The sequence below is a fragment of the Miniopterus schreibersii genome (genome assembly GCF_964146895.1).
Source record: "Miniopterus schreibersii genome assembly, chromosome: 8".
Classification (NCBI taxonomy): domain Eukaryota; kingdom Metazoa; phylum Chordata; class Mammalia; order Chiroptera; family Miniopteridae; genus Miniopterus; species Miniopterus schreibersii.
In genome coordinates, this window is record NC_138109.1 from 21,484,898 (window position 1) to 21,493,230 (window position 8,333).

Genomic DNA, 8,333 nt, shown 5'->3' on the forward strand with positions numbered 1-8,333 from the left:
ACTGCCTGGAAATGCCACTTTTCTGAAACAGCCTTGTGCCAAGTCCTGATAGGAAAGAATGGGCTGGTGTTTCCACGGGAAGCAGAGAACCTTGACCTTCCTTTCTTCATCATCCTGTAAAACCTTTCTCATTAGGATCAATGGGCAAAGAGCGGCAGCTTTGAAAGTCGCATTTTTCAAAGTGTGGTCTGAGGATCACCAGCATCAGAATCACTTGGGGAGACTGGTTAAAAACGCAGACTCCTGGGCTTCACCCCAGAGCTACTGAACTCAGGCCCTCTGAAGGTGGGGACCAGAGAATATACATTTTAAGGAGCTCCTCACATGCTTCTCGTATACACAAAACCTTAAGATCTGAAAAGCAAATTCTTTCCCAAAAGTCACCTTGAGGCTTTGAGACCCGCTGCCCAGAAGGCAGCCCTAGTAAGACCCAGCTCCTTTCCCACCTCTCTTAGATCCTCTCGCTTCTCTCAGCAGAGCCAGGGCGAGGAAGGCTGCAGCAGTGTCTAATGCACTCTGAAAATATATGTCTTGGCTCTGCCCCAAATGCCTTGATATTTATGCTGCAGCTGGAGGGTCGTTATCCTCTGGCAATGCTCCACTGTAAGGCCATTAGCTCTTAATTAGTGCCAGCTTGTTGGTTTATCCTTCCCAGTTGAACTGAGAGCAGAGGCTCCTCGATGCAACCTCCTGTGTCTCTCCGGTAAGTCCATGAGGAATTGACCTCTGCCTGCTGGGGCCAAGAGTTGGGCCCCTGGAGTGGCTGCTGCTCAGTGTGAAACAGTTACTACCCCCCAAGCAGAGTCTTTGGGACCCTAGAAGGACAGGAAACCACTTGGAATATGTTTTCAGGGTTTTGTTGTTGTGTTTCATTTGTAGAAAACAAAAGAAGAGAGTCCTTGATCATACCTCAACAGTTTACAAGGGAATGTAAGAAAAATAAGGTGCGTAGCCCTGGCTGGGTAGCTCAGTTGGTTAGAGCATTGGCCCCATACACCAAGGTTGCAGGTTCAGTCCCCAGTCAGGGCACATACAAGAAGCAACCAATGAATGCATAAAAAAGTGGAACAACAAATCTCTCTCTTTCTCTCTCTCTCCCTCCCCCCTTCTTTTCTCTCTCTCTAAAATCAATCTAAAAAAAAAAAAGAAAAGAGGTGCATTAAATTGGTGCTTTGTGGGCCAAATGGCTCTCAGTTTTCAGTCTAGGATGCCTGGGAAGTTTTGGCACAAGGATACAGCAGGCTGGTGGGCTGGATGGCTATGAAAAATGGCTGAGGGACTTACCTCTGGGAACCCCAAGAAACTACTCTTCATGGATGATGTATCTGGTCACCACTTCTAAGTGGGAAAAACAGTCTTTATTGGTCTTGGCATCCATCTCATTGCTGGGTAAGGAGCTCTTCAAAAAGATCTCTAGATTAAGCTTTGGAAAAATAACTAGCAGCATTTTGCTCCTTCCTATCACTGAATCCCCGTGGTCCTCAGCATATTCCCCTTAAGAAAATCCGAGAAGCCATTTTTTTGAGATGCTATTAATGGCCTCTAATTTTCAGCCTGGTTTCGATAACTCAAGATTGCTGGCTGCATCCTAAGAAACGGATCCAGAACACACACCGATGTGGGAACTTAAAGTATAATTCCAAATTGTAGAAAATTGTTTAAGCTCCAAGGCTGCTGGAGGGCCCATATTAAGTCATCTCCCCAGGATCAGTGTGTTTCCTATTACACTTGATACCTATCTGTCCAATGATCCTTTGATTTTTAAGCTGTTAGACTAAATCTTTGTGTAATTCTTTACCCGCTCATCTCCTGCCTACCTCCCCCCTTTTCCCTAGGAAAACACTTTCCTAAAATGTTAACCAGGTCCCTTGGATTGTTTCCAGAAGAAAAATGTCACATTAAAGAATCTGAAAAGTCAACTCCCAAAACCAATGTGTCAGGGGGACCTCTGTCTGTCAGAAGCTCAGTCTTGCCTGAGAGGCAGCTTCTGCCCAGCAAGACACTAAGGTTTTCCTGGGCCTTCTGCACCCCTCTTGCTCTCTTGTCTGGCCTAGTCTAGCCTGGGAACAAAATCTTACTTCCCAAGTAGAGCCTCAGACTGAGGTGTGGAAGGAAAAACGAATGAATACCTTTTCAAGCAGCAGAGAAAGGAGTGGTGAGAACCTACATTCATGAGCCTCGTTAGAGCCTGATTAGAAAAAGACAAGTCTACGACACCCTCACCTCAAAAAAGCAATCCTTCAAACTCACCGTGTAACCAGGCTGGAGGAATCTTCTAGGGGCTTTAAACGTCTATTTGAACCACTTTAGAGTTGTCAGTTCTGCTTCCAGCCAGAGCTGGGCATATTCCCAGGATGCCTGGCCACTGTTCCACCCACCTGGGGACTCAAGTTTTTGCTGTGCTCTTCCATCCCCCACCTCCCCAGTACACCAGGCACAAACCAAGTAGTTGATCTCCAAGGGCAGGGATAGTCAAACTACACTCTCCCTCCAAATTCCACCAGCCTCCTGTTTTTATGTGGTCCATGTGCTTAGAACGGTTTTTATGTTTTTAGAATATTTTGACATGTGAAGATGATATGAAATGCAAATTTCTGGGTCTATAAATAAAGTTTTATTGGAACACAGCCATGCCATTTGTTTACAGATGAGCTATGGCTACTTTTGAACTACAGTGGCAGAGATGAGTAGCTTCCCTGCAAAGCCTGAAATATTTACTACCTGGCCCTTTACAGAAAAAGCTTGCCCACAGCTCTGTCCTAGGGCTCTGGTGTGTGTTCTGCACATTGAATAGGCATGTAACTATCAGCTGACCCTCTCGTTGCCATTGTCCTCTGAGAATGAACGTTGCCTGTCCCAATGTGGAGGTACATTTATTTAATTTTTTCCTCTCTGGAGATTCAAATGATGGGTCCAGTACACACATTTGAGTGTAGCTGATGCTTTAGTGGACCGGCAGGGGGCGCTCTGCTGAGTTTTCAATTTCATGGGGAGGAGACAGGGAGCCTGTAAGGAGAAAAGGGGGTCTGGGAGTAGCAGCACTGGTTTGTCAGTCCCCTAGCCCAGCCCTGGGATTTTTTTTTTTTTCTGAGCCCATAGAAGAAGGGGGATTCAGGCAGAAATCCGAGGAGCTCCTTGGTCCAGAGTCTTTATGAGACAGGCTTGTAAATATGACCTTGGGGCAAAGCATGACACAGGTAGAAGAGAGATTCTTGGCTTTGCCCATCATGGTTCTGGTGCATTGGAGTCTTCAGGGGCTGCACCCTGGGGTGGGCAGCTTCAGGAGGGCCCCGAGGCAGTCCCTGTGGCCCGAAGGCCCAGCGCTGGCTACACATGCTGACAGCCACGCCAGGGTAGGGTGGCCCTAAGCAGCTTCATGAGCGAGGGATGCTGATGAGGGGCTGGAATGGAGAGGCAGGGCCTGGTGGCTGCCAGGGAAGACCCTATGGCATTATATGTGAGCACATGTGATCCATCCTCTGTCCCCCTCCTCTTCCCAGCAAACGAGTGAAACTGAACAGGCTGGGTGTCATGCACGCAGGTGGGGAAAGGACATGCAAAACGTGAGTTTTCACACCACTAGGCAGTAGCGCAGAGAAACTAGCCAAGTTCAAATCCTGGCTCCACCATTTAGAAGCTGTGTACCCTTGGTCACATCCCTTCACTTTTTTGTGTCTCAGTGAACTCTTCTGTAAAATGGGCATAAGAACAGTATCCACCTCTCAGGGCCGTGTTGAGAATTGACTAAGGCAATGACAGTAAAGGGCTTAACAGTGTAAGTGCTACATAAACGTTTGCCACTGTTATTATGAGTCATGTCTCCAACTGCACACACAGCTTCATGAGAAGGGACAGAGAATACAATAATGAATCCCACTGTCCCTGCTCTCAGGAGCTGACATTAGGCTGGGGGCAGAGACTTAGATAAAAGTGCAAAGACAGTCCAGAGGAACACAGAGAGAGGAGCTCCTTCACAGAATAACCTGATCTGGGCATGAACTATGAGTATTAGCGGGAGGAAACAGCCTGAACAAAGGCACTGAAATTTGAAAATTCATTTCTATTGGGCACCATTGAGTAATTCTGAGTAGAAGTGTAGATGGGAGGGAGGATGGGAGTGGCAGAGATGATTCTGGAAAGCTGGATTGTCACAACCCGTTGTGGCCAGATGACAAAAAGATCAAAGTCAAGTTGCTTTTGGTCTAGTGCCCTGATGAACTTTGATGCTGGCCTTGTTTTTCCTCCCAGAAGGAAAAAGAAATAGTCACTATCAGGAACTGTGATCTCCAGGAACCGTATGGAGCATAAACCCATTCCAGTGGGACCTTGGCATTCATTCATTCACTCACTTTTTTTATTCATTCAACAAACATCTGGCCTATAATAACAAAAGACAGATGTGACTGGTCAAATATACAGGGGAAATAAGAACGCGTGGCTTCACATGAGAAGGAAAGGGAGAGAAAGGATGGTGGTGGGAGGGGCTTTAAAAGTTCTCTGGAGTTGAGTGGAAATGGCAAAGTTAGCTGACACGGAGAAAAATCAGAAGGACCAGAAGGATGAAGGAGGTAAAACAAACAAACAAACAAACAAACAAACAAACCCCTGGCTGCCGTGGCTCAGTTGGTTGGGGCATTGTCCCATATGCCACAAGGCTGCGGGTCTGGTCCCCTGTCAGGGCATATATCTAGGTTGTGGGTCTGGTCCCCTGTCAGGGCATGCATGGGAGGCAATCGACCGCTGTTTCTCTCTCACATCAATTTCTCTCTCTCTCTCTCTCTCTCTCTTCCTCTCGCTAAACATATCCTGGGGTGAAGATTAAATAAATAAATAAGTTTATAAAAAAAAATAGAGGGAAACAGGAGAAGGGTAAACCATGGGAATGCGAAGAGAATGTGTTTGTGAGAAATTGACATGCAATGTCTGTGGACATTTTGTTGGTTTGGTGGCGGGAAAAGAATTGTAAATATGCATGGTAGGCAAATACCTCGTACAGTAAAATACCTTGTGAGAATGAATGCGAGGGCTCGAGAGAAATCAAACACAGTCTATCGGTAATGGTCCTGCCCTTGGGAGAAAGGCCAAGTATATATTCAAGGCAGTCGTTGCCAGTCTCCCAGCCCCCGGGGCAGATTCAAAGTCTGAACCAGATGGGTTGTGTGTATCTCAGCTGGCACAAGCAGCTGTGAGGCCATCACCAACCTTTTCTGTCCAAAGTGGGGAGGCGCTGCTTCCCTCCCTCCACTCGGTGCTCAGGCGGGTCCCAGAGTGCTTTGCTCAGACATTGGCTCCTCAGTCCCACAGAGCAGCAGATCAAGTGAGTTGAGAGCTGGCTGATGCCCTTTAGGATGTGGTTTCCTTATGCTCCGGGCAGTAAAGAGCACAGAAGTGAGACTCGGGCTCAAATCAGGAACAATTACCCAAATTCAAAGCCCTGAGATAAATCTAATGATAGAGACGTTTGCATTAAAATGCTAGGTTCTGCAATCAGGAACCTGCTCTTCACTTGGCCTTGACACCTGAGTCCTCCCCCTTTGAATCGAAGATGAGACAGTGAAGTTCAACTGCCCAAATAGCCACCCTCACGTGTCCACCAGGCAGGCCTGGGGCCAGCAGAGCCAGAGCTCTCGGATCCACCAACCCAACTGGCCCCAGCCTCTCTCCATGTCAATGTCTTGCTCCAGCTCCCAATAATTGAGAGGACACTTCCCATGGTCCCTGGGAATGTGACACCCTCGTTGTCACCAATTTTGCCAAGTGAGAGCTCCAGGGCTGGCCTGGGAAAGCACTTTTCTTTGTTCCTTGAGCTGCCAGCTTGTTTGACAGGCTTTGGACCTGGTCTGGCTGTTCCAGCATCACTTAACCCCCTCCACTGCCCCCGAATCCCATTCCCCCTCCTCCCATTCCTCTGCCCCGAAGGCTGCCGGCTTATTCCTTTTGGAGATGAACTCATTGTTGACTTTAACTCACTTCGATGTTTCCCAGGGAAGCATGCTGGCAGGAGGCCCACCGCAGCTCCTTGAAGAAGACAGCAGGTCCAGTGCCAAGACTGGGTGCCAGGGGCCTTGGAACTGCCAAAATGCCTCCCATTTTATGGACAGGCCTGGCTCGACCTGAAGACATTCCAAGTATTTAATCAGCAGCCCATGGTACATATTGGGTTGCAGAGGGAGCCCTCAGAAGCCAGCCCTTCCAGGAGACGAAACTCAGCCAGAGGAAGGAGCTGGCCTTCTCCATGGGCTAGGCTGATCCTCAACAGATGGAAAAAGTGCATCCCAATAACAATAATCAATAACCAAAGGCTGGCAGCTGCTGCGGCATGGCCTGAGGGACCTTTGGGGGCTTGGCTCTGCCCTTCGTCTCACACCAGACTGAGCCCAGCCAGGAACCCATCTCACCCACCCGCAGCAAGCTCCGGGGGAGCGGACAGGCGAGGGAGGAACCATATTTCACATACTTTCTCTTTCAAAATGTAGCCCTGTTTCGCAATTTCCTACTTAAGTTCTGGAAGGCTCTAGGGTAGGACCCAAGCTGCCTTCTCCAGCCACTGGCCGGGGTCTCTTCTCCCCCTCACGGCTAACCTGGTAGGCTAGTGGTGCCAGGCAGAAGGGGCCCCACGTTAGTGGCTGTCCCACCGCCCCCATCACTGGCTGCTCATCCAGGGTCTACATGATGCTGAAGGAGCCTCAACGAAGCTTCCAGCCAAAACCTGTTGATTCTTTACCCTGTGTCGGTTGTTTCTCTCGGGAGAGCCAGGTTGACCACACCAAACAGGTTCACCCCACTCTGGCTGCTGGGCCTCAGCAACCCCCGAGGCATCTGATCATCAGATCTTCTCCATGTCCCTACAACGAGGCTTTTGTTCTTTTTTATAGGCCGGACAGTCCTCTAGGCCCTTCGCGATGCAGCCACTTAATCCTTCAAAGCGGGGCCTGTCCTCTCTGGGGTCTTTTCCTTCTTTACCACCTTTCAGCAAGGTTTCCACCTGTGGTCTGTTTCAGTCGGGTCTGGACCACAGCTGGAAGTGTCAGGGGCAAAAAAGCCAGCACCTAGATGTCTGGCTCTGTGTCAGGGACCTGACTCAGGACCCAAGAAGCTGACCCTTTTCCTAAATTCCCTCTTAGTCCTTCTAAACCAAACCAATCCAAACAAACCAGAGGGGGGGAAATACTTAAGAAAACCAACCCAGAAAACACAACCCCATCACCCAAAATATTGAAATGGAAAACAAACCCTTTCTCTGGAGACTTGGTCTGGAACATACCAGGCTGGCACTGGGCAAGGTGGCCAGAAATGTGTTAGTCTGAGCAAGTCTGGGACCCTGCAGAGGAAAAAGCTAACATTTTCCAAATGAACGTGTGGGCAGATAAGTCGCAAACAAATCATGTGCTGTTGTTTCCTAAACCTTGGGAGCAGGGTTAGAAACCTTGACATGACTCCCTCTCTCCAACATGCCGCTCACTCTGAAAATCACGCATGACTTCTGATCAATCCTTATGGTCTCTGGCCTCTGGGCGGGGGGGGGAGGAGCTGCTTCTAGGGCTGTGAGCAGGTAACTGCTCCCCATCTTGAAACCCACACTCCAACTCCTGCTCAAAAACCAAAAAAATGCTTACTCTTGAAAGAGCAGACTGAGACAGACAGGAGCAGGTCCAGGTGGGGCTGTTTGCAGAGATGCGTGGGGACCACACCTGGGAGCCCCAGCATATCAGTATCAGGAGAATTCCTCCCACCAGCACTGCAGATGTGGAAGCTCATGATGTTCCCTCCCTTAGCTGCACAGAGCTTCAGGAGCAGCTTCAGGAGGCTCAAGGAGGCAATGCAGAGAAGCTGAATGCCTCAGAGCACCCCCCAAGGTGATGCAGGAGATACAGGAGGATCCAGATCATCTCCTGTTGCTAAGATTCTGGACTTTTGTCTTGATGTTGTCTTAGAGGAGAGCTTAAGGTGATGCTTCTCAAACGTTTAACAGGCAGATGAATTACCTGGAGGATCATCTGTTACCAGGCAGATGCAGATTCTTTCAGTCTGGGAGGGGCCTGTGATTCTGCATTTTTAACAAGTTCTGTCTGGGATGAGACCAAGGTTGCTGATCTGAGGCCACACTTTGAGTAGAGAGGACCTAAGCATCTAGGAGATTGGGACAAAAATGAGAGCCAGAGACAGCCAGGACACACAGGGATTGATGACCGATACCCAGATGACTGAGACAGAAAAACAGAGAGAAACAATGGCACATACACGCAGGATCAGAGGCTGAGGTGGCAACAGAGAAAGACAGGGTGATGAAAAGAGAGACAGAGAAGGGGACAGCTTGCTCCTCTGACCCCTTT